Below are 25,237 nucleotides of genomic sequence, written 5' to 3' on the forward strand. Positions count from 1 at the left end.
GTGTTTTATGAGTTTTTCACAGTGACCATATTTTGGTCTGTGGTTAGACAAATTTGTAAAGTGGAGTGTATTGTCTCACTTTGTCATGGTCTCAGAGTGGCCTTGTCTGATGTTGATGTTCTGTGAGATTGTTTTTGTCAACAGGAGGAAATCACGGTCCAGCCTTTGAGGTCAGTCTTCAGATTGTGATAACACTGAGACCTGGCTGGGAGTGTTAGACCAGTTCCTGGAATTCAGGAACCACTCTTTTCTTCTCTGCCACTTTTGGAAATACATAGGTTTGGAATCAGGAAACCTGTGCTTCAACCCGTTTCACCACTTGCCAGCAGTGTGATCAAGGGCAAGTGACTTATTCTCTGTCACTTCAGTTTCTTACCTAGGACCTACCTCCGAGGAACATGGTGAGCATTCAATGAGATAAAGCATCTAGAATGCTAGCAGTTTCGTTCTTATAGAGTAGAAACTCATGCTAGCAATAATAGCCTCTTTTTGGTTCTCCCTCATGGGGGATTCTTTTATTCAGTTAGGAAACACTTATTGGGTGATTGCCACGTATGGGTCACTGTGCTAGGTGAACAGACACACGAGGCCTCTGCCCTCACAGAGCCAGCAGTCTAGCAAGGGTTTCAGACAATTAAATAGGAAATTTAATAGAGGGTGAAAAGTTCTATGAAGGAGTCCCTGAAATAGCTTAGCAGGGCTGGGGAGCTGTCTCTGGGAGAAAGTGATGTTTAAGCTGATATCTGTCTAATAAATGCACAGGGGTTATCTGGGGAGGAATGCTCCTGGTAGCAGGGACAGCATAAGCTAAAACAGAATAGTGAGAGAGAACATGACACAGCCTGTTTGCTGGAAAACAGATAAACTGAAAAACAAGAACAGAAAGGAAAAAAATCCTCTTTTTTTCAGTGCTACTCCATATAAAACAATTTCTTTCCAAATCTTGTACACAATTTTGTATGCTGTGGCAATAGTAATTATCACTTGTTAATTAATTAATGATGATACAATGCTTTGAAAATACAAAGTGCAGCACATTTGCTAACAAATTGGTGATTAGCATGATTGCTGTTTCGATATAGCCTCTGTTTACTCTCTGTGCTTGGACTTCCAACTGTCTGCTTGCCTTCGTGCACCAGAGACAGCTGCTTCATAATAGGCTTGGTGTGGTGGCTATTTTTGGCTTTCCTTTCTCAGGGTTGTGAATGAACCTGGGAATGACTAATAGTGGAGAGGAAAAAAGTGGCTGAATGACTTCCAACATCTTTTCCTAACAAGTCATTCTGCAATGTTTATTTCTCTCTCAGTTTCTGATACACTAAAATCTGGTTAAAATATTGGGAGTTTATGCTCTGGAGGCACCCGGTGAAGCGAATATACGAAAGGCTATTTTTGGTTTAGTATTTAAATTTCCTGAATTGGGGTCCACCAGATAAACATGACTTCTTGTGGCTTCCACTTATATACCTCTACTATTGCACATAGTGTCCAGAGCCATAATGACTAAATGGAATTCTAGCAGCTTGTTTCTTTTCCCTTGGTAAAAAAGATTTCAATATTATCATCTTCTACCATTTAAAATGAAAAAACAAACCCCCCAAAATAAAATAAAATAAAGTAAAATAAAATATGAATAAAAAACCCCCAGTGCTAATGAGTTTTGATTGTCAGTGAACATCTGAAGGCACTTAGTTTATAATTAAACACTATCAAAGTGATTTTTGTTTCTGCAGTGAGTAACCAGGATAAGCAGGTATGGGTGGTAGACTCTTCTTGATAAAAATTCCCATTGACTAGTAGACATAGTTCCATCAAAATGTTGGCTTTAACCCAGTCTGAAGGAAGTTTCTGGTGAAATGTTCATCTCCGTCATGTGTAGAAAGCACTTGAGTGTCAGGTGACTTGTACACTTGGTTGGTTGCCTATGTAAGCTGATGGGAATTAGGCTTGGAGAGGCTGCACTAACAGACCTGGGTCTGGAAGTGGTTGAGGACTTGGTTTCATTTCATGTGCTGAATGCTTATGGCTATCTTTGGGCCATACCATCAAGAACTTACTTCGAGTAGGGGAGAAAAGACACATTTAAAAATATATTTATGTTAAATTGGGTAGATGGTGGCAAGTGCGATAGGAGATGACAGATCCACACTAAAAAGGGAGTAGGGATAGGTGAGATTACTCTGAGCTGGGTGCTTTTCATGGTGGAGGTGGTTTTCCTTGAACAAGAGGAATTATTTCAAACAGCAGAGATGGAAAGAATTGTGGGTGGGAAATGGAGAGCGTTCCAGGACTTGGCAATGGCAATTACAAGAGAAAAGATGGCAGTACGTGTGCAGTCCTGTCTTTTCTATTAGGAAAAGGTGACCAGTGCCTCAGTTTTGTCGGTATAGTCCCATTTCATACCTTCTGACCTATGGTAACTTCGGTAAACTGAATAATATTTTCCATAGATGTCTGTGTCCTAATTTTCAGGACCCATGAATTTGTTACCTTACATGGTAAGAGGGACTTTAAAGATATGATTACATTAGGGATTTTGAGATGGAGATATTTTGAATTAGCTGGATGGGCCCAACGTAACCACAAGAGTACTTTTGGAAGGGAGGCAGGAGGATCAGAGCTAGCAGTAGGAGATGTGGTAATGAAGCATGAGGTTGGAGTGATGCTAGAAGGGGTCATGAGCCAAGGAGTGCAGGCAGCTTCCAGAAACTGAAAAAGGCAAGGAAACAGATCCCGTCCTCAGAGCATCTACCAAAAGCCAACCTCTTGAATTTAACCAGTGAGACCAGTTTTAAACTTCTGACCTCTAGAACTGTAAGAAAATACATTTGTTGTTTTAAGTCACTAAGTTTGTAATGATTTGTCACAGGAGCGATAGGAAGCTAATATAGTAACTATATTGACTCCTTTTATTCCTTCACAAATAACCTGGTTTGGTGGTAAATTATATCCTTATTCTCTGCCTAGGCCGCAGAAGTTTATAAATCCTTGGTTCTGTTGAAAGTAACTTTTGGAAGTAAAATTTAGGTCCATCTACTCTGATTATCAGGGATTAGACCTTGGAGGTCTGAAAGAGGATCATCTCCCAGAGGGTGGGGGCTGAGGGGGGTTAGATTACCAAGCAACCAGATTAAATGAGGTGAGAATCCAGAGGGAGCAAACGGGGAGATGGGATGTCATTCTGACTCCTTTGCTTCAACAACCTTGTATGTTCAGATTTCCCTGGGATCTTAATCAGAGGCTTAGCTTGGCTTCGATCATGTCTTCGTGTTCTGTTTGCTGGACTCTGACATAGACAGGAAATAAAAATTATGGTGCAACATTTTCAGAACCATATTTCCAGAACAGTTGGGAGTATTATTTGCCTTTTAGATTCATATAAACTCTTAAGAAGTTCATTGGCCCAGCAGCATCTCAGTTCATTTCCCAGAACTATATGGAAACGGTATTTTCTTCTAGGTAAATGTCTTAGTCATATCTATTATCTATTTTAAAATAAATGCAGTAACTTCTAATACCATGGTTTCTTCAATTAAGAAGTCTCGAAATGTTTTAGTCAGAGAAAACCCCTCCTATGCCAATTTCTGTAACGTCTACATGGCTTGAGGGATTAAATCTTTAGTCAATTGTTTTTTATTTGTAAAATGTTTTGATTCTTCAAGTATTTCCCACACATGTCTGAGGCGTTCTTTGTAGGCGAATTAATTTAAGATGGCCACTCATTCATATGTGTGCCATATGGTGTCTTGGCCCAGTTTATGGTATAATAGAGAAGTTCATTTCAGTAGTACTGAGTAAAGCAGCAAAATACTTCTCTCTTTGTGACATTCTAAAAGCAATCTATTTCTGTCTCATTATTACTTGAGCTTTTAGATTTGTTCAAATGCCTATATAAATGAGTGATTAAATTATATACTAATTTTAGTTTTCTGAAAGATATTAAAAGATTTATTTTTATATTTTAAGACCTTATAAGTCCTAGGAAAATTATCACTTGGACTTATACATTGACTATTTTTATCCATTGTATTGACAGAATATTACTTTCTAATTATTCTACGGAAGGCTATGTGATTATTTAACTTGCTTTTACTTAGTTTATTCTATTCTAAATTTTAGACATTCTTTATTAATTAAAGAAACTAGGAAAAAGTCAACAGAAAAAACAAAGACAGCTATATAGAAGCAAAGTAAAAATTAGCTTACGAAATAACAATTAGCATAAATTAAAGTAGAAATCTAGTTAGCACTATAGCAATTTGTGAGCAAACTCAGGTAAAGTAAACAATAAAAGAAGTATAATTTATAAAAGAAAAATTCATATCGTGGATTAATGTATTATTCTTATAAATTTTTCCTTTTAAATATCCAAGAATTTAGAAATAAAAATATTATATCTAAGAGTCTGTGAAAGTAATAAGGTAAAATAATGCTAGGTGACAGCTGGAAAAGAGCACATCAAAAGCAGAAAAAACATGATGGTGAAAACAAGTATGTGTACATCAAGGCTAATAAAGCACATGCAAATGCAATGACATATAAAAATCAGTTTGAGTAGTACAGCCTCACATATGCAGTAATTAGTAGACTGAAAAAGTCCTAATTCCTGGGCAAATAGGAACTCAGTCTCACAGAACCATCTCCTTTTGTTAAACATTTTCATCCTTGACTGTCTGAAATAAGTTGTTAAAATGAACAAACAGTTCATCAAAAGAAACAAAGAGCAACAAATTAAACCAAAATAACACAGGATGTCCTAATCCATGTTTTCAGCAATATTCTGAAATCTCTTCCAAAACTAAGGCTTCATGGTTGCTACACAGGATACTCTATCACAGATAAGGAGATCCAGTCAGTGATTCCCAGTGTACATCTGCTTCTTAATGAAGACAAATGTTCCAATCTGTGTATAGTGCTGAATTATTTTGGAACGTTAGATACTTCACATTACTGAGGTCACTTATTAGTCTCCATTTATAGCTTTTGTAAAACATCAAGCTGGATCTTTTGGGTAGTAGGCATATTTCTAAAGTTTGTGGGCTGTATTTGTAACATACCAGAGGGAAGAATTTAGGAGAGTCAGAGTCACTCAATAGCCTAGGCAAAGAAATAAGTGGGGTGACTCAAAGGTCACATAAATATTGCACAAAAAACTCTGTGGGTGTATGTGAAGGAAGGCTGTAAATGGTAAAGCCACACGAACCAAGTGTTTTATATTTTAAATATTTATATATATTTATAAATTTTTATATTTAAAATATTTGTGTATATTTATAAGTATATAAATTATAATTATGAAGACCAGTTATATTTATGACACAACTGACTTATAAATGCTAATCTAGGTATACTTTAATAAGTTTCCTTAAGCTCTGTCTCACAGTTTACATCAGTATTAGTCAATGATTGATTACTAATAGAGTCATGTAAGTTAAACTTCAATTAACTAGGACTAGAAAGCTATCACTTAAGTAGGTATACCCATAAACATACATGAGAAGATTCAAAGGAAGGAACAAACTCTATGAATATAAGAAATATAGGCAAGTTTGAACCATCGAATATCCCCTAATGAACATCAGTTGCAACCCTTTGGGTGTAGTGAATAGGAAAATCTTTTGTGCCAATGCAGATATGCACACGTATACACACACACACAAACACATATACACACAGACACACACACACACACACACCCCTCTACAGGTTACCAGATAGTGAAGATTTGTGCATCATTTACTGGAGAAGAAATCTGTTAGATTTTTATATCTGGAAGGAATATTTATTTATTTATTTATAATTTTCAGCTGCATTGGGTCTTCACTGCTGTGCGCGGGCTTTCTCTAGTTGTGGCAAGTGGGGGGTACTCTTCATTGTGGTGTGCGGGCTTCTCATTGCGGTGGTTTCTGTTGCTGCAGAGCACAGGCTCTAGGCCTGAGGGCTTCAGTAGTTGTGGCACATGGGCTTAGTTGCTCTTTGGTATGTGGAATCTTGCTGGAGCAGGGATTGAACCCATGTCCGCTGAATTGGCAGGTGGATTCTTAACCACTGCGCCACCAGGGAAGTCCTGGAAGGTATCTTTTAAAATATCTATTTCAAAGTCTTTATTTTACAATTGGAACCTGAGTGCCAAAAAGGTATCTTTGCATCCTTATTAGGTCTAGAAAACCACTAGGTGGCAGAAAATGTCATGTCACAGGTAAACAGTGCTAATCACAGAATGTTTGTTTAATTAGCATTTATTGAGTATTCACAGCATATCTGATTCTAAGTGTTATAGGTTTAGAGAGGTTCTATGGAATGATGTGATGTGAACTGAGCTAGGAGCCCAGATACCTTAGTTTCTGTCCTGGCTCTGATGCCTCCTGGCAAGACGCCTCTTACAACTTTCCCATCTATAAAATAATGATTATAGTATATAATAGAATATAACATTCTTCAAGTGAGATTATGTGTGATCAAGTTTCATCAACCATAAAACACATATGAGATACCATCATCATTATCTTCTAAGTTAATCTCTTTAGATATTTTTAGGCCAATGTTTATTAGGTTCAGTAGAATTTTGGTTTTCTCAGACCACTGGGGGAAAAAAAACTAATGAGCTTAATTCTGCTTGGGCTGGAGAGTAAGTGTTTATAACATACCGTAGCCCTTTAGGGAAAGCCTTCAGAGGTTCTCATATGAGAGAAGGTGTGCCTACTTTGTATGCTTGTGGGCAAAGTTATTTTTCACAAGCAATAAGTGGAATGTATACATTATTTCCTCCTGTACCTACAGTTTCTTTCTTCCCAAAAGGTTTTTCAAGTTTTTTCTGCAATAGTGATTTTCTCCAAATACTACTTTCCCCTTAGTATTTGACAACTGCTTGACTATCCCAGGTCTTGCCCCTGTCCTATTGCAATAATTTTCCTGGCACGCTCTCCTCCCAGGCTTCCTCTGTCCATAGCTGGAATTTCCTGATCCCCACCTGTAGGTTTAGCCCCAGCCAAGGCTCTGAAATCAACCAATCAATCCTGTTCTTAGAAGAACTTCACCCAAGGCTCTGAAATCAACCAATTGACCCTGTTCTTAGACAAAAGAATTTGACCAAGGATCTATTCAATCTTTCGATTTATATTTGTGTCTGAGTTTTGGCAGCCAGGCTCTGCCTTGCTGGAGTCCTGGCTGCCAGCTTGTGCCCCAGTTCTTGCCTCTGAGAAACTGGATCTGCAGCAATGGGAGCAAGTTTCAACCCAGAAGAGTATTCTCCAACAATTAAAGAATGCCAAATAAGTTTTGAAAACGTCGATTATTACTATGATGCAGACATGTTGAGGAAGTAGTGGGAAACCAAACTACTGAGGAATGTGGCAGAGAGTCCAATGGTGGCTCCTTTTAATTGTTAATTTTTAAATTTTTTCGGCTGTGTAGCCTGTGGGATCTTAGTTCTCTGACCAGGGATTGAACCTGCGCCCCCTGCGTTGGAAGCTCGGAGTCTTAACCACTGGACTGCCAGGGAAGCCTGGTGCCTCCTTTTTAGATCTGTATTCTCTCACTAAATATGGGCCCAGGCCCTCCCCACATGCACCACTGGAACTTGGCTTTGAACCTCAGTTCCCCGACCGTGTTGCTTCTAAATCTTTTTTTGTTGCAATCTCTTGCTAAGTTCTCTGTTACCCACTGTTTATCTAAAGTACCACATATTATCCATTACTATACTGGAAAGATACACTAATTTGCTATCTCCACTGTCCTTCCTTGCAATGTTATTTGCTTGGTCTTGATTTAAACTCTTCTAATGTCAAAGGGCCACCCAACACCGACACTGCTGTCTTTGAAAGGCAGAGGTGGTTGTAGTAGAGGTGGTTGGGGGCGTGATGGGAGAGCTGGATTCAAAGTCCTCCTGCCCCCATTTTTAAAAATGATTTAGACAATTGTCTGAGAGTCTGCATGAGAGAAAACACGCAAGGGTACCCAGAGTAGCAGAATAATAAACCACCATCTTCGTTCTTTACTGGTTCTTTATCTGGCTAAATTCAGGAATTCATCCTACTTTCATCTTCCTTCAATATTTATAAATCAGCAAACTAACCTTTTCCTAAAAGTGATACTAAATAATAAATGCTTATTTTCTTAGTGTGGGTTCTCTGGGAAACACACTTTGAGATGTAGATTTGTGTTCAGGAAGTTTATTGGGGCACGTGCTCCAGAACAACCCCTCTGAGGGAGTGAGGGGAGCAATGCAGATAGAACAAAGGCTTCAGCTAGTATAATACCACAGGCATCTCTGGAGCTGGGATGGTCTTTTATACTTGTTCTGAATTGAGACAAAGAGGCCTAGCCTTTGTACACCCACTCTGATGAGTCACTGTGTGTGGACTGCCCCCCCCCCGGGGCATCGGGGGTGAACTTGACAATGAGTCATCTCTTCCCCTGAGGGCAGTTGCTAGAGAGACCTGAGCGGAGTTGTGAGCAGGCCAAAACCAATCTCCCTCACAGCTGACAAAATGTGGGCTTGATTTCTGAAGGGTGGATGTGGAGGGCCCCCCATAGTGTGTACATACATATACATAACATTTATACCACTATACACATGTACAATACGCATATACACGTGCATACACACATATACATATATACACAAGTATACATGTACACACACATACGTATACACATACAGCTCTAGTGCTGCTTATCATAGTTTCTTGACCTCACCCGACAACTACCTTGATCTTTTTATTTAAATACAGAATTTCACAAGAGAGAAGTTAGTCCTGTTTCAACAAGAAGTCCTTCTGCAAATTACAAGTTCAAATCAGGTTAGCTTTTACTCAGTATCAAAAAGTCATTTTAGAGTCTAAAAATAGCTTTCTCCCCATCTCTGCATTCTCACCGCTGCCCCAGAGCTTCATCAGAAAGCTTTTATAATAAATTATTTGAAATGTTTCTGAAGGCATTTCTTTCACTGAGAGAACAACACCCTCATGTACAAAAATCTCTATCTCAGCTAATGGCTGAGGATTACACTGAGAAAGGCGTAATGAGGTCACCATGTCAGGTTAATATTAAGGAGATTTCTCTTTAGCCTTTTGGGCCTAAATCAGAGTGGTTATTCCTCTGTGTTAAAAATGCTATTTTAATTTATAATAAGAAATTCCATTACAGTAGCACCCTGATCATAATCACTAACTTTGGACTCGAATTGTTTAGTCCATTTTTACTCCTAGCTGACACTGTCAAAAAACTTTTTTAAAGATTTTTTGATGATACCAGACTAATACTAATTCCTTTTTTGTTATTGGAGTGAATTTGTTACCAAATTAATTGGATTAATTGGTTAAATGTCATATCTTGGTATGAAACACATTAACATAATACATCCTATATTATGACAAATTATCTTACTTCAGTCAGTTGAAATGGACGTTTTGGGGGCAAACTATATTATACAATAATGTTTGAACTGATTGTGATGTGAGGCAAGATGGTTATTGAGAGCTGGTGTTTTTCTTCACAAACATTGAGGTTTTTTCTCTGGTAACTTCTCAGGGTAGGGGTCAGATTCTTCAATAATATTTTCACAAGGCATCCAAGCCACTATGGACCAAAAACCTGAGTTCTCTCTTTTGACATCTTGTGACTTCATTCTTACCACTTGCTGTATCTTCATTATCAATGACTAATTATCATCTCTGGCATAATGATGGGCCATAAAGAAAATGATAAGATAAAGTAACAGCTGAAAATGAGCTTGCAAATGAAGTGTGTAAAATAGCGGTCAATAGATAACATTTACTGAGCACTTAATATGTGGCAGGCAATGTCCTAAGAGCTTTAGTATTTTAACAATAGTATGAGGCAGGGATTATCTCTGAATTTTTCAAATGAAATCCAGGCAAAGACAAGATATGCCCAAAGACGTGATTTTAGTCCAGACAGCCTGGTTCTGGAGTAAATGTTCTTAGCCATTACACCACTGTTACTTCTAATTAAGAGATTTATATTAGAAAGATTATATTTGCTCCCCCCATTTCTGTATTTTTTAATATTTTCACTGTGATATAAATTATTACTTCTGATTTTTTTCTTGAAATATCAAGGAATGCAATGGAAAAAGGCACATTAGCCAAAAACCTATGATTAAGGTAGAAAGGCAAGATTTTAAAGATATGTAGTTAGTGATATATAAGGAGGAGGAATTAGATCACCTCCCAGTCTGTGCTCATAAGAAGAAGTCTAACATGTTTGGATATGGTGAGGGATGATGTCAGAGCAAAAGATGTTGGTCTTAGATGCCACTTCACTTTTTAAATTTTGAGGCCTATGGCTTGGCTAATGGTTCTACCTGAACCTGAGGTTGGAAAAGGTGCAGTGGCCTAACTGACAGCCACATTTTTTGGAACTAATATGAAACAGGTCGATACTGGCTGATAAAATATTTACATCTATGAACTAACTCGATTATCTTATAAATCTTTTGCATTCTTAGTGGTATCATGAAGCTCAGCGTCATTGTCCAGCCCAAAGTAACAAATTTATTTTTTTTTATTTTTTATTTTATTGGAGTATAGTTGATTTATGGTGTTGTGTTAGTTTCAGGTGTACAGTCAAGTGATTCAGTTATATGTATACATATATTCATTCTTTTTCAGATTCTTTATCCATATAGGTTATTACAGAATATCGAGTAGTGTGTCTATGTTAATCCCAAACTCCTAATTTATCGCTCCCCCCCCACCTCGACGTTTCCCCTTTGGTAACCGTAAGTTCATTTTTGAAATCTGTGCGTCTGTTTCTGTTTTGTAAATAAGTTTGTATCATTTTAAAAATTAGATCCCACATATGAGTAGTATCACATATTTGTCTTTGTCTGGCTGACTTCACTTAGATAATCTCTAGGTTCATCCATGTTGCTGCAGGTGGCATTATTTCATTCTTTTTTATGACTGAGTAATATTCCACTGTACATATGTACTGCATCTTCTTTATCCATTCACAGTTTTTCTTGGGATGCAAGGGGGATTTAGGCCCTGGAAAAATTGACCTCAGTAAGAACGTAATACTTACCACTCCTGCCTATTTCTCGTGACTGCTCCTACGAAGGAAGAGGGGCCTGTTTTACACTAGTGTCTATTGGCCATTGCAGTTTTATCTTTTTAGATAAATGGTGTTCTTGTCCAGTATGTCTAAAAGTCATTTTTTTTTATCACTATCCAGTTGTCTTGGTCCGTTTGGCTGTAACAAAATACCATAGACTGGGTGGCTTATAAACAACAGGCATGTATTGCTCACAGTTCTGGGGGCCAGAATGTCCATGTAGGGTTGCCTGCATGGCTGGGCGAGGGCCCTCCTCCAGGGGCAGACTTTTCCTTATATCCTCACGTGGTGGAAAGGGCTAGGGAACTCTGTGGGATCTTTTTTACACAAGTGTTCACCTCATTTGTAAAAGTTCCACTGCGTGACCTCAGCTCCTTCCAAAGGCCTCACCGCTATATTGGGTGTTAGGATTTCAACATGTGAGTTTTGGGGAAATACAAACATTCAGACCATAGCACCACCTTTGTGTGTGGGTGTGTGTGTATGTGTCAGTCTAATATTGTATATTACTAGTAAATGATGTTTTCTCACTGATAGAATATTTTCCTTCTCTTCCTTCTCCTTTGACACCTCCTCCCACCCCAATTCAAGCAGCTAGTTTCTTTGAGCTCATTGCCTCATTGGAAGAATGTCATAAGGTGGGAAAGAGAAACCAGAAGTGTCTTCCTGTTTTTGATCTAAAACACCCTGTGGTACCTTGGGGAAACATCATAAGTGAAAGCAAGACTTCCTTCCTATGACTCCCCAAAGGAAAGACATCCCTCCCCAAACCTGTGTTGAAGATAGAGAGAGACCAGGGAAAGGAGCAGAGAAGATGACTGGACCTGAAACAGCTCATGCAGCCAAGAATGAGGGCTGTCTCAGAGCAGAACCCCTGTGGGAGGTATTGTCAAATGTCCAAGGGCTCACTGAGCTTGGAGTTTGTGTCCTTGTCATCCAGGGACTCTCCTAGATGCCTTTCCCACTGGAACCTACTGGGGATTTTCCTGGTCCAGGCCTGGATTTTGCCTGGTGATGTCTAGCAGGAGTGTTACTGCCCATCCTCGTGCAAGCCTTTGTTCAAAGCCAGCCTGTGTCCAGCTACATGGTGTAAATAATTCTCTCTTTCACCCAGTTTTCATCCATAGGAGAAGAGTGGGTCCTTGAAGACTTAAATCAGGTAGGGGAGTGGAAACCCTGACTGCCACTAGTTCAAGGTCCCCTACATCCCATAAGCAGGGACCATGTAAAGCCTCTACTCTTATTCACTTTTTAAATTAAGGTAGGTAGCATACTTGAAAATTCTGTGACATTTGATTACCCTTTATCCTTCTCTCCCCTCTATTCCCTCACTTTGGATGTTTTTTTTTTTTTCAATCTTTTTGTCCTCCCTTTTCTCTACACATTTTAAAGTGTTGGTATTTTTAGGTCATTCCTCTTCTCTTTTCATTTTACACAGCTATTTATTTATTTATTTATTTATTAACACGACTTTTTTTTAAAGCTTTTTTTTTTTCCCCTTCTAATTAATGGTTCTTTTGTTCATTTATTCATTTATTTATTTTTGGCTCTGCCACACGGCATGCAGGATCTTAGTTCCCTGACCAGTGATCAAACTCGTGCCCTCTGCAGTGGAAGCACAGAGTTGTTTTTTGTTGCTGTGTGTACGCTTTTCTCTAGTTGTGGTGAGCACGGGCTACTCTGCATTGTGGTGTATGGGCTTCTCAGTGCAGTGGCTTCTCTTGTTGCAGGACACAGGTTCTAGGCGTGCGGGCTTCAGTAGTTGCAGCACGTGGGCTCAGTAGTTGTGGCACAAGAGCTCTGTAGTTGTGGCTCTAGAGCGCAGGCTCAGTAGTCTTGGTGCACAGGCTTAGTTGCTCCGAGGCATGTGGGATCTTCCTGGACCAGAGATCGAACCTGTGTGCCCTGCATTGGCAGGCGGATTCTTAACCACTGCACCACCAGGGAAGTCCCAAGCACAAAGTCTTAACCACTGGACCGCCAGGGAAGTCCCTACACAACGTTTAAAGGCTGAGCTCATCCACTCTCATGACATTAACTACCTTTTTTTTTTTGATTGGACCATTTTTTTTAAAGTTGTTATTGAAATATTGTTACAATATTGCTCCTGTTTTCTGTTTTGGTTTTTTGGCCAGGAGGCATGTGAGATCTTAGCTCCCTGACCAGGGATCGAACCCGCATCCCCTGCATTGGAAGGCGAAGTCCCAGCCACTGGACTGCCAGGGAAGTCCCCTAACTGCCATTAACATTGCAGAGATTCTCAAATCTGTTCCACCAACTTAGACTCCTTTCTGAGCTTCAGATTTACATATCAAGGTGCCCAATGAACATCCTATTTGATGTACCACAGACATTTCAAACTCAGAATATCTACAATTGAACTCATTATAGCTCCCCACTCCCAACTTTCTCCTCCTATATCTTAAAGAGTATCACCACCATTCTCCTCTCTTACAGGTTAGAAATCTGGCAGTCATCTGTGTGGTCTTCTCCCCATCCAACTGACCTTGCAATTCAGATCCTCCTGAATGTATAGAATTCTGACCCTCATTTTCATGTACGGATCACTGCCATAAGCTCTGTAAAGGACTCTCTGCCTCTATTCTCCTAGATTCTCAAAAATGCAAATCTGTTTATGCTACCTGTCCATAAAGTCTTTGGGATAAAATATGAAATCTAACAAGTCCTGCAAGGACCACTTTGAGGTCAGAGGTTAGGATGGTCTTGCTGAGACAAGGAGGATAGATTTGTTCAGCAATGAGTTAGCCTAGGAGCTCAGGATTTCAATCTCTGGACCTCAGTGTGTGGTATATGAGAGTAGATTGCTGGCTTCATTTAGGCATAGGTTCAATTCTTCAGCTTCCTTGGGCATCCTTGGAAATATCAGAAACAGCATTCAGTGCTACAATAATTTTATGTAAAAGATACTATTTTCAAAGCATTAATATGCTTTAATCTTTTATAATTTGGTGTACTTGGAAATATTCTTTTGCTTCAAGGGATGCTTATTGTGTTGGATTATATGCATCAAAAGTGCAAAAAAAAAGGCTTACTATCAGCTTCTAAAATTCAAAATAAGACCTTAAGCAAGACAATATAGTAGATCAGGCTTTGTAGAAAAGGATTATAAAAATACCTCAGAGGAAAAAAAAATACCTCAGAATATTAAAAACTGAGCCTAGGAACTCAGAATTTAGTGTTTCTTCCATAGTGTAAAAAATATTTCCCTTTGCCTATGACTTATATCATGAAACTTGATCCCTCAGAGTTTAGTTTTCCTCCAAGACGCAACCTAGATTACAGTTCTCAGCCTCCCTGGCGTTTAGGCATAGCTGTGCTACTGAGTTTTGGTCAATGGAACGTGACTGGAAGTGATTTGTGTCATTGCCACAACCTTATGTGTTTCCTAGCAATCTTTATAGGTAGGATTCTTTAAGGGCTAAGGGAAAATCAGAACTACATGATGGGGACTTCCCTGGTGGCGCAGTGGTTGAGAATCTGCCTGTCAATGCAGGGGACATGGGTTCAATCCCTGGTCCTGGAAGATCTCAGATCCCACATGCCATGGAGCAACTGAGCCCCTATGTCGCAACTATTGAGCCTGCGCACCTAGAGCCCGTGCTCTGCAACAAGAGAAGTCACAGCAATGAGAAGCTGCCGCACCGCAACAAAGAGTAATCCCTGTTTGCCGCAACTGAAGAAAGCCGGTGCGCAGCAATGAAGACCCAATGCAGCCAAAAACAAAACAAAACACACACACACACACACACACACACACAAAAACACCAAAAAACCAAAAAACCACCTGATGGGGTGGAAGAAATTTTGTCCTTGTATGACCACATGGAAAGGCATCTTACCAGAAACATATGCATTCAACTGTGACAATATAAGGGAGATGTAAACTTTTCGTTATAAGTCATAAATATTACAAGGCATATTGTTACAGTAGCTAGTGTTCTCCTAGCTACTACAAATATATGATTCAGAAGACAGGAAAAACTCTTACTGGGTCCAAGAAGCTGTGAAAAGGAGGAAGAGAGGGAGGACAAAGAAGTAGATACAGCGTGAAACTGGCAGGCAGTGAGTTCCCCTCATCTCTCTCCAGGCTTTGGCTTAGACATAGAGGCGTGATGTGCTAGAGAAGCTGAGGAAACCCCAGCTACCTAAGGGCTTTTGTTTTCTTAACATGGGGAACTCAGGAAAAGGATGCCTCACAGACCATCCCACAGCCAGCTGGGAGCAACTGCATCAAAATGCACTCAAAAGCTCAACACAGTTGGGTGGGCTGAAGAAATTCCAGAATTTAACTTTCCTAAGCCACTCACCATTCCTAAATTGTGACTGGGATCCAGATATTCTCTCATCCCCTTGAAGAAGAACCCAGAATTCCTCTGCCTGGAAAGCAGGCCAGTGTGTTGGAGGGGTTTCGCTATGGAGGAGGGGGTGAAGTGGCTTGAGAAAAGGGCTACAGACAGAGGTAGACCTGTGTGTGTGTGTGTGTGTGTGTGTGTGTGTGTGTGTGTGTGTGTGGTCTGTAGCACTAGAGAGAGCAGAGATGGAACTGAATCAGTCAAGGAGGGATATTGAACCCTTCCCACCATACAGACCAGCCCAGAGGTTACATTAATGTCCCAGTGTCATCCTTAAATGTCAAGAGGGTACTCAGTCAGTGGTGGATAAAGGATTCTGCTGTGGAGACAGAGCGAGGATCAGAAGCCCTTTCTGCCCCAGCTGTCTGGAGATTACATGAGCCACACACCTCCCCATATTCTGTGTTCTAGATATCGCTTGAGGGATAAGAAGGGGAAGAGCAGACATCTGAAAGACATGAGAAGGAATTATCCAAAGGAGATTTTTAAAAAAACAGTTGGATAGGGAAATGAAATTCTGATAGACTGAATGTTTAAAATGAATGGAGATAGTGTAAAACAAAAAAAAATTAGAGTATTATAAATCAATAATTTTAAACCTCTGCCACTACTTAGCAAGACTTCAAAAGGAAGATTAGGCATGTTTCAGAGATTAAAGGTACCAAGTGTTATTTGCATGTGTGAGTGTCCCTCAGGTGTGATAGTGTCGTCTGCCCGCTATTGTTTTGTTTTGTTTTGTTTTAATAAAATCATTTCTTACCCCAAAGCAAAGGTTTTCTTTCTATTTACTTGTCCTCTTGCTCCACTCACTTCTCATCCAAAATTATCTTTCTTTCTTGGTCTGGCCCGCACCCCATATCTCCTGGTCTGAAGGAGAAAGAAGTTTTTCTGTTATACGCAGGGTCCACACTAGACTTTTTTCCAGACCCCAATTTGCCTGAGATATGTTTTTTTCTTTACCTTTTGCCATTTCTGAAGACAGAAAAACTCTTACAGTCAAAATGTCTTACAAGTTTCCAGGCAGAGGAGAGTTTTGACAGTAGTCATTTCTTGAGCATCTGTGAACCAAGCAATGTATTGTGCTACCTCTTCATTTTATTCTCTCTCCCAGTTGAGTTTTTCTGCATTGATAATAAGTGGTTGAATTTAACCTAAATTTGGATCCCTAATTCTTTGCTTAGAATGTCTGCAAAAGTATATCTTTATGAAGCAGCTCTGAAATAAAAATAAATTCTGTACATAGAAGGTTGCCTGTCATGTACTCCAGGAGATGGAATTAAAGGGTATTGAACTTGCTAGATCTCTTACAACAGATCACAGGCTTTCCAAAACAGGGAGAAGTTTGTGTGGCTAATTTCTTTTTCACACAGGACTATTGTTCATTATTGGAATATCAATCTGTGAAAAGTTTCTGGCTTTTAAGAGAAGCTATTTGACCTATAGTAACATGTAAGGTAATAACGGTAAAAACAAAATGCCGAGTTTAACTGAATAGGAAAGGCAGAAGAGGAAGTCCTAATATAATTTGATATGGCTTGAAATTTACTGACAATCTTAAAAAAAAGGCAAGACCACAGGCACCGGTGAAAAGCTAACTTTAACCTCAAAAGGACTGAAGGTGATTTAGAAGGAACTCCAGATCCTCTAGACTCTTATAGGCAACTATCATCAAGAAGGTTTAGGTGGAATTCTGGTTTAGGTATCGAAAAGAGAGAGAGTTCAGATTGATAAGTGAATGGTATTTTTAGTTTTAAAACAAATGAGTACATTTAGTGTAGTGTTTACATTTTTAACTTGAAACCTCTTACAGACAATGTCTTATAATCAGTGGCCACTTAGACTCAAGAAAATGAGGAAGTTATCTCGCTCCCACTCTTTCATGATCTTGTCTCTGCTGTCCAGCTGATCTCTGAACACTCCCTACCTCTCATTATAAAATCCAGCTACCCTGTACAGTTTCCGGCTGTGTAAATACACCATGCTTTCTCAACTCTTTATACCTGTGGCACATCCTCTGCTTGGCGTGCTTTGTCCTTTCTTCCAGCCTTGAACGCAATTTTCCTGGCACATTACTACTTGTACTTTAAGACTCAGCTCCAGCGTCACTTCTCTGAAAACTTTTCCCTGACTATAACCGCCTGCAGAATGCACCCTGCGCTTATCTCTGGCACTGCACTTACAGTGCAAATCTTATATTTTTACTCATATCAATTTAACAACACACAAACAAAAGCAAACATATTTTTCATGCAGCATGGCCCCTAAATGGAAGCCAAATTCTTCATCTGGTGCTTAGCTAAAGAATCTCTGATCTGTTTTCGTACTGGGGGTGTGTGATCACACAGTGTGATGGGTTTACTGAGTTATTGCAGTTTGTTGTATAGAGTTGCTGGGCTCAATTTGCAAAAAGCAGAACTCATTCTACATATTTTAAGCAGGATAAACTATAATTCAAAGAATCAGACTCATACATATTCATCAGAGTGCTACAGACTATGGTTGAATCTTTCAGAAAAAAATTCCAGAATAATGTTGCTACCTGAGTGCTGCTGCTTCTCTCAGAGCAGGCATGTGGAATTAGGAGTGCACTGCTGACCTGTTGAGTTCAAGAACACAGTGCTAGAGCTGCTGTTCGGGGTCAGGAAGCCAGCATTGTCCCCACTGCACCTACCTCTGGAGCCCCACAGAGCTTGATGTGGACACTGGAACATGGCTGTGGAAAACCCAGCTACTTCAGGACTATGCCTCTGAGCAGCCAGCAGAAGGAAGATAAGCTGGTCTTCACTTGCGGATTCAATCTCATGCAAAGAATTGAAGGACTGAGTCTAGTCTGCACTGGGAAACCTGGTGGCAAGAGATTCGGAACCAAGTAGTTTTATCTCTCCAACTGGTGCAGGCCAGGAGGATGCTCTAGGAAGCTGAATTGAATGCTGAATGCTAATTCCCCGCATCCACCATGACCAAGTGTGCTGGGCATCTTGAGCAAGGTTGAGACCTTTCTTGGGTAACTTTGTTTATGCGTTAAAACCAACATCTCACATAACTGCAAATCCATGATCTATTCTAAGACAGTGGTCTCTTTCAGCTCTGAATAGAGACTGTGCTCTACTCATCTTTGGAATGCACTCTCTAGCACTGTGACTTGTCAAATGAATGAAGGAATGTATGAATCAATAAATTGGTGAATGATAAAAAACAAAAACAAAAAACAAACCCTGTGTCCCTTTGTCCTTTTTTATTTCAGCTAATCCTTTGACTTTTTCTAATTCAGTGGTTCTCAATCAGGGGCAATTTTGCCTCCCCAGGGGACATTTGGAGATGCCTAGAGACATTTTTGAGTGTGACTGTTTTCAGGAGGGAGTGTGCTATTGAGTAGAGAGCAGGCTGGCTGCTAAATATCTTATAATGAATAGGACAGACCCCTGAAACAAAGGATTATTCAGTACAAAATGTCAGTAGTGCCAAGGTTGAAAAATCTGCTCTCATTACTTTTTCTCACTCTGTCTGCCATGATATTCTTATGTCAATAGATCAGAGCCCTTGAGAATTTGGACTTTCTCAGAACTCAAATCTTCATCTGTCTTTTTCCTCTTTGGCAGGGGTTTCCCCCGTCATCTCTCATCTGATGTTAATCTTTCTGTCCCCACATGTATTACTTAATGGACTTTAGAAACACAGACTGGTCTCTAAGCTCTTATATTAGAATGTTAATAGAGGAAATTTTTGGAGTGTCACTCTTCAACTTCTTAATCTCACAGCTCTAGATTTGGAATTAAAATTTCACTCAACTTAGAAAATGTCTTTAAAAAGTGGGAGATTTTATCCTAACATATTTAGAAACTTGATGATCAATATACCAATTTTATTGAGTTAGTTGATTTTTTAAAAGATTTATTTTATTATTTATTTATTTATTTATTTTTGGCTGTGTTGGGTCTTCATTGCCGCGCACAGGCTTTCTCTCCCTCTAGTTGTGGTGAGCAGGGGCTACTCTTCTTTTCGGTACATGGGCTTCTCATTGCCGTGGCTTCTCTTGTTGCACAGCACAGGCTCTAGGTGCATGGGCTTCAGTAGTTGTGGCACAGGGGCTCAGTAGTTGTGGCACAGGCGCTCAATAGTTGTGGCTCGAGAGCTCTAGAGCACAGGCTCAGTAGTTGTGGCACACGGGCTTAGGTGCTCCGCAGCATGTGGGATCTTCCCAGACCAGGGCTCGAACCCGTGTCCCCTGCAATGGCAGGCAGATTCTTAACCACTTTGCCACCAGGGAAGTCCCCTGAATTAGCTGATTTTTTACTTTTTTTCTTTCCTCTTTTTACAATTATCTGTCCAGTAGTCTTTAAGAACAATGAAATTTTGCTCCTAGAAAAATTCAGTACTCTTAGTTTATAGAAATATATCCCTTTTCATAATTAAATACTTCTAAAAGTGTAAATATATCACAATTAGATAATTAGTGTAATTAAATCTTATAATTAAAACATAAGTATTTGGTCATAATTAAAGTCATATATGTCTGTGAGCAGAAGAGGAAATCAATGTAGGTCTTAAAGCCAGACTTACACGTGACTCAGCGTATGCACCCAGCTCTTATTGAGCACTTTCTAGTCCCCTCTGCTTGCCATTGAGAACACATTAGTGAGCATATTATATCCAGTCCCTGCCCTCATGGAGCTTACCTTTTAGTTAGGGCTTCTCTACTAGATAATCACGCAAGTAGGATTTAATTGCTATGGTGACGGTCCTATAATTAAAAATCACCAGGTGGTATGAAAGTAAATAGGGAATCTGACACTAACTTAATCGAGAGAGAGTTCCTTAAGAAAAGAGTGATTAAGCTCATACCTGGAAGATGAGTAAGGGTTAGCTATGCACAGTCTGGAAGAAACAGCATTCCTGGCGAGGCTTATATAATGTCTCGAGGCAAAAAAGAGTTTGTTCAGGAAACACAAAGAAGGATTTTGGATTTAATTCTTAGAACCTATGAAATGGTTTTAGTAGAGGAATGATTTAATCAGATTTACATTTGAAATGATTGCTCTCACTGCTATGTAAAAAATGGGCTTGGGGCAAGGAAAAGTGGGTTAGCAGAAATTTGTGGGCGGGTCATTTGAGTAGCCCAGGTGGGAGGTGATGGTGACTCAAATTGGAAAGCAGATGGATTTAGGAGGCAGAGTCAACTGAATTTGTGATTGATTTCTTGGGGGAGGAGGAGGGTGTAGAGAGGTTGGGGGAGAATCACTGAAGGAGAGGGAAGTGTTAATATGGCTCACAGACTTCTGACTGGAGAGTCTGGGAGGATGTGGGTACCATTTACCATGATAGGTAACGCTAGAGGAGAAGCAGTTTGGGAATAACCTAGTTAGAGATGATAAATTTATTTGGGGGCATGTTGTATTTGAGATTCTTATAACATGTTCAAGTGTCTCAACTGGAGATAATATAAACATTTGGACCAATGAGTCTGTAACTCAGAAGAGCAGTCTGGGCTAGAGGTATGATTTTAAAACCATTGCCTATAGGTGGTGTTTGAAGATACGGAAATAGATGAGATCACTTTGGGAGAGAATTGAAGAGGACCCAAGACTGAGCCCTGAGGAAGTTCTACACAAAAAGGTGGGTAGAGGAGGAGATGTCAGCAAAGCAGGCTGATAATAAGTGAGAAGAAAAACAAAGGAACTACAGGGACATGGAAGGATGAAAGGCAAGTAGAGAGACTGTTACTAGAGAGCGGAGTGGAAACCTGTGTACTACAGAGGAAGCTGGGAGTTTAAATAGGAAAGACGTGACCATTTTCATTGACTTGGCAACATGTAGGTCATGGGTGGCTTAGTGCTAGAATTTAAGAGGTAAGAACGGAAGCCGGGTATATGGCCATACCACCTTGAACACGCCCGATGTCGTTTGATCTGGAAAACTAAGCAGGGTCGAACCTGGTTAGTACTTGGATGGGAAGAACAGAAGCCAGACTAGAATGGACTGAGAAATCAATCCATTGAGAAATCAACCCATTCTAGTAAGAAAAAGTAGACATTGACGCTGTAGCTATGTATTTTGTAACTAGGAGAATAGATAAGTTTTTAGTTGGAAATTTGTAGTCTGGTAAAACTTTGTTTTTGTTTTGTTTTTTAAGACAGGAGAGACAACCATGGGTTTAAATGACAGTGAAGAGAGTCCAGTAAAGAAAGTTTGAAGTTATGTAAGAGACAGTGGGTATAATCCAGAGGGGTGAGTTCCTGAGAAAGTGGGAGGAGATGGGATTCGTAGCACAGATCAAGAGATTTTCCTATGATAGAAAATACTTTCTATTTAGTAGCAGGAGGAGAGAGATAATGAATGTGAAGTTTAAAATACTTAAATATGACTCTCCTTTAGACTGAAATATGAGTTAAATCCTCTTAGTGATCTGAGGTTATTTGCATATATATCTCCAGAGCTTGAAATTAGTAACCAAATTACTGGGAGATTAAGATGTAGGAGTGCATTTGTGATGCCTTTCTACCTGGAGGGTATTTAAGAGGTAAGGTGCCATACTCTCATTTGAAGTGAGCTGATAGCTACGTCACTCCACTGGCATGGACGTTACGTTCATACACACAGCGCAGGTCTCACTTCTCACACCCAGTCCCACAAGATGATTTGATAAGTACCCCCAGGCAAGCAACCAAAATAAAAGTTGATGGGCACCAAACAACCATGAGAATCCTGGTGTGCTTGTAGACTTCATCAGGATTGAATAACACTTTGGGGTTCATTTTTCACCCTTGTTCTGGACAGCATAGGAATAGAAAGATTTGCTAAACTCCTAAAAGGCAGGGGCATTTTTGGCTGTGATAGTGGCAATGTCAGTGTGTCAGTAAGAATTGCATTTGACTGCAAGTGACAAAAAAATCCAACTACATTGGCTTAAGTAATATGGGTTTATTTCTCATATAAGAATCAGTCCTTCAATACAGGTTGCGGGTGTTGTTTCAGGGGCTCAACAACATCGCGGCTGGCATCTTTGTATTCCTTGATCTTTCCTCATGTGCACAATATAAGTGCTGACGTTTCAGCCATTATTTCTGCTTTCAAAGCAGAAAGAAGTAGAAACTTGGAAGTGCTTACCAGTTGCATGTGTCCCTCTTTATCGTGGAAGAACAATTCCCCAAAATTCCCTCCAGCAGATCTCTGCTTACATCTGGAGGCAGAGGATAAAGGAAGCTGAAAAAGCATATTCTTGACGATGTAGCCTCTTTGGTGGAGGCATCATGGTAGAAGAGGGTGGGAAATGGCTCTTGGGTAGCCCAATCAATAGTGTCTATCATTTGATAGACCATTCCCTGGGAGCTTCAGGATAGTACTGTATCTGTTTAACTCACCACCACATTACCAAGTACTTAGCATGGTGTCTGGTATATAGTAGGCTCTCAGTGATTGTTAAGTCAATTACTGCATGAGTGAATCATCTATGACCATGGTGAGATAAACCCAAGACAAGAGTAGGAGGAACCTGGTGCTGCCTCACTCAATTCGGGACTTATTTCAATGGAGTTGGGGCTGATTTGGAAGATTGAAATCATTAATTTTCACAGACTTGGAGGAGGACATATCCTCTTCATTTTCCTTTCCAGTGTATGTCCTGGAAAGGGGACTGTTTAAAAAATCACACAGAATTGAGGAGTTAGGGATTGAGATAAGGTTCAGGCCTTCTTACCCACTGTAGGGACTGCAGGAGAATATCCTGGGGAAGAGGGATCTGGTGTAGCTGAGCCCCATCATGTCCACGCAAGTCTTTCTTGTCCTTAAAGCATATTCTGTGCATTCAATTAATAAGAGACCAGGAGAGTTGGCTGGGGAAATTTCACTCCTGATTAAAAATTCCATTTGCCTGTTAGCTGAGCTTGTTTTAATAAAGTGACAGAGAAATGAATCTGAGGCCGCTAGTTCTTTGTCCCATTTAAATGAGTCATAGTGAATTGAATCTTTCCAATTTTTTCAGTCTTCTTTAGGCTGCTCAGTCATACAGTGTTCCCAAAGTTATAAATACATTGAAATTGATTTTATAATTGTAAAAGTTCAAAATCTATGATTTTTCTTTTTAAAATAGAGAAAAGGGGGAGCTGTGAAAGCTATCTTGTCTCAGATTCAGTAATTTCCAAAAATCTAACACTTTAATGTAATTATTTTGCCCATTTTATTCTTTTTTTTAAAAGCATTTTTATTCTTATTTATTTATTTACTTTTTGGCCATGTCTCGAGGCATGCGGGATCTTAGTTCCCCAACCAGAGATGGAACCCCATGCCCCCTGCAGTGGAAGTGTGGAATCCTAACCACTGGACCACCAGGGAATTCCCTGCCCATTTTATTCTGGACCTTCTTTTCATTATTTTAGATGACAGTTATGATCAGAGTTCTGCAAAACATGCTTATTCTGAAAGTCATTTTCAGTGAACTGAAAAAAAAAGAACACCCAAAATACCACCTACCCCTCCTTAGAAATTAAAAAAAAAAAAATTTGTTGGAAGCTATAAAGAGACCAGAATATTAGAGGAAGTAAAGAGAAGAAAACTAGATTAAGATCTTTTTTATATATTTTCTCAGGGTAGAGACTTCTTTTCTCAATTGAGAGACTATAGGAAAATACTAAGTAAGTAAAAACTACAATTAATGTTATTTCCCTAGTTAAATTATAACTTGCTTCACACACCTGTGTTTGAAATTCAGAATAAGGAACATTCAATTGTCTTCCTCGTATATAGTAAGTTCTACGGTAAAACTTTATCCTGTATTATGATTAGTTTGGGGTGGGGGGTGGGAAATGAGGGTTGGAGGGGAAAAAGAAAGTTGCATGTGAGGAGAGTAAGAGAGGGAGACTGACCCAAAATGCAGGAAGTAGTAACTTTGGGGGGAAGCATCTTAGGAGGTTCCCTTAAAACAATCATCACAGTGGAGATACAGTCCAGGATGCGTTATGTAAATTGAAGCAGGCATCCAAAGGGGCAACCAGAGGGTGAAGTGTGGTTGCTGGCGCGAATTGGATACAGCAGTCAGGACCTGGGTAGGAACGTTTGGGGAATAGACGTATATGGCCATGTGCCCAGATAACTGGTTAAATATTATTTCTGGGTGTGTTTGTGATAATGTTTCTGGAAGAGTGGGTGACCTGAGTAAAGCAGATGGCCTCCTCCAGTGTACCTGAGTGCATCTAAGCTGAGGGCCTGAAGAGAACAAAAAGGTGCAGGAAGGTTGAATTCACTCTCTTCCTGACTGAAGGGGCTGGAACATGGATCCTCTCCTGCCCTTGGTGTTCCTCGTTCTCAGGCCTTCAGACTTGGACTGAGATATGCACCATCGACTTTCTGGCTCTCTGGCTTTTGAACCACATGATTGGCTCTCCGGGGCCTCCGAGTGTTGGTGGCGGATTGAGAGACTTCTTAGCCTCCATGAGCCAGCACTTTATAATAAATCTCTTTTTATATATTTATGTATTTAAATTTTATTTATTTATCTGTTTGTTTATTTTAATTAATGAATGAATTCATTTGTTCTGTTTCTGGAGAATCCTGACTAATATACCAGGGATGCCTGGAAGCAGAATCAGGAAGACGAGGAAAAGGTCAACATAAAGGTTCACAGGCTGACACTAGCAGGGGAGAAGAGGAAGGACAAGTGAGTGCACATGACCTTGGCTGGCAAGTGAATATATGTCTGAGAAAAACTGAGATAGAGGGAGGAAAGAGGAAGGAACACAGACACATGGATAGAAGAGAGAGGCAAAGAGGAGGGAGGAAACCCATGGATGGAA

The sequence above is a fragment of the Hippopotamus amphibius genome, chromosome 10, assembly GCF_030028045.1.
Source record: "Hippopotamus amphibius kiboko isolate mHipAmp2 chromosome 10, mHipAmp2.hap2, whole genome shotgun sequence".
NCBI classification, from domain to species: Eukaryota; Metazoa; Chordata; class Mammalia; order Artiodactyla; family Hippopotamidae; genus Hippopotamus; species Hippopotamus amphibius.